A 2,532-nucleotide genomic window follows, 5' to 3' on the forward strand; every position below is an offset into this window, starting at 1 on the left:
GTTCCTTTTCCACAAACCATCATTTGCCCTTTGGCACATTAAAATATTTATATTGATGTACTACATTGCTTGAGTTATGTTTCACCATTTATCAGATTAAAAGCCTAAATTGTGGTTGACAGATATAATAAAAAATGAATGCTGAAAGTACCAAGATAAATATATATTCAATGATGATAACTAATTGTGCAATCCTTTATTTCATTTAGAACATTCATTTAAAAAGGTGTGTTGGATTCAATGGGATTATTCATAAATAAGCATGTAGAGATTATGGCCTTTTTATTGTTTCATGCTAGAACAATATTAAACATCTGAAAAAATATACAACCCTTTAATTTCTGAAGTTTACTGGTCTTGGCTGCTTAGTTCATGAGTTCAGCAGCTGGACAATGGAATAATTAGCAGATGGAATAGATAGTCCATCAAACCTAAATCATAAACTGAAATTCAGACCCCATTTTTAAAATTACCATCTGCTCAATAAGAGTTGTTGAGGTAAATTAATATATTTTCAACAAAAGCCTCTTGAAGAGTATTTGCCACCCAACCCACCATCTTTTATCTGGTTGAAAATCATGACATAGAGATAATTAACCAAATTGCTGTAAAATGAGCAGGGCATCCATTTCAGATAATTAAAATCTGTGCAAATAAAGTTGGCATGTCAATGACATTGTTGTAATGGAAGATGATTTATAATGGGCAAAGGGCAAAAATGAAATATACTTGGGTTCCCACTGGTTCATAGCTCTCATTTGTTTTTCCTTCAGGCAAAGCCTCTCACTACAAATTCCACTATTACATCTTAAACTGATACAAAATAATATTCTGCCTATTGTCCATTACTGCTGCTACAATTAACTTCATATTTTGTTACCCATTCCAACTGCACTGCACACCAGCAAACCAGATAATGAAATGGATAACTTGCAGAAATGTTTTAATCTTAACTTACTTTGTATCAGCTATTATCAAGTGACAACTATTTTTTAGACACTGACATGAAATACCCTCTTCATCTTACTATATTTATAGTATGACTTAAAAGCCCATAACCAAATATAACATTTGCATTACAATTATATTCAGTGTTTCCTCTGTGAGTTAAAAGCAACTTGCATGGGGGATCTCTCTTCATTTTATTTCTCCAGCACTGAGTTTGTGAAGTAGGTTGGATTGAGAGAATAACTGGCCTAAAGCCACTCAATGATTTTCCATTTCATGGATCTTCGCAGTAGTAATCCAACAATTTAATCACTAGTGTTCAATCATTATAGAACTGAATACCCCGAAGACATATAACTTTTCTATTTTCCTGTTTACTTACTGTACAGTTGTAGACCAGACAGTTAAAAATTAAACATCCCTTAACTGTAACAGTACAGAATATTGTGACTTTGTTAGAGATTGCAATAAGAAAACTACAGAATGAATTCTCATTGAATTCTGATGAAGTCCACTTCGTATATCTGCTGATGTGTAAGTAAATTAGCTCTAAGGACAGGTAAAGAAAATATGTATTCTGAACATATACAATTGAAAACAGGTATGGTTGAATCCCCACCATCACTTCAGGGTATCAAATCTTCCTGATATGAGCTCCATTCTGTGTGGGGCAGAGGATGTTTTAAAGATATTTGAAGTGTAGATAAAACCAAAATACTGATGACTTAAAGGTGTGGCTCTATTATTGTGTACATCTGAATCAAATACTCTCTTTTTTGTTCACAACAGCAGAAGGCAAATTAACAGTTGGCAGTAAGAAAGAATCAAGATACTTAATTCTTTGAGATCTATTTATCAGTTAGAATCAACTAGGCTAAGGACTCATTCTTCAGTTTCCTAGCGATAAAACTAATGCCAAAAATGAAACTTACTGCCAGTGTTCTTGAATCAGAATCAGAAGGGCAGGGATAATATCAATAAAGCACTGACGATTGGAACCTGAGCAAAAGACATATAGGTAGGATGACACACACAACCTTCCAAGTAATTCTAGACTGGATGGCCATTTCCTTTTCACTTTTAAACTTAGGTTGTTACATTTGTATTTATTTTACATAACTAATCATTTCATTTCATTTGCTTATATTAAGAAAAATATGTCAATATAGGAAAATGTAACTCTTTCAATTTGCATTGAACATATTTTTAAGATCCCATAATTGTTAACATTAGGAAAAACATTCATAAAGTCTACAGATTTTTTTCTAGCTTGGCTTTAAAAGACAGTTCAGTAAATCTGGATTTATTTTACACTGAGACACTACGAACTTTAGTCAGTAAACACGAATAGTATTATAGTATATTTAACAGCTTCTTCTTCTAAATGCTCACAGGGGGACAGAAATTAGCTCCATTCGATAGAAAATGTCAAAACAGACTATCCAAGTGGAGTAAGCTCCTCTTCACTTTTTTTTTATCTCTATCCTTTTTTTTAATCTCCAAATCCCTGCTCAGGAGGCGCGCCGGAAGAATATTTGCCCGACGTTCTCGTTTGGTTTTTGGCTCTCGCGAGAACCATTGAAG

Source organism: Vipera ursinii (assembly GCF_947247035.1).
Source record: "Vipera ursinii genome assembly, chromosome: 5".
In the NCBI taxonomy this organism is placed as follows: Eukaryota; Metazoa; Chordata; class Lepidosauria; order Squamata; family Viperidae; genus Vipera; species Vipera ursinii.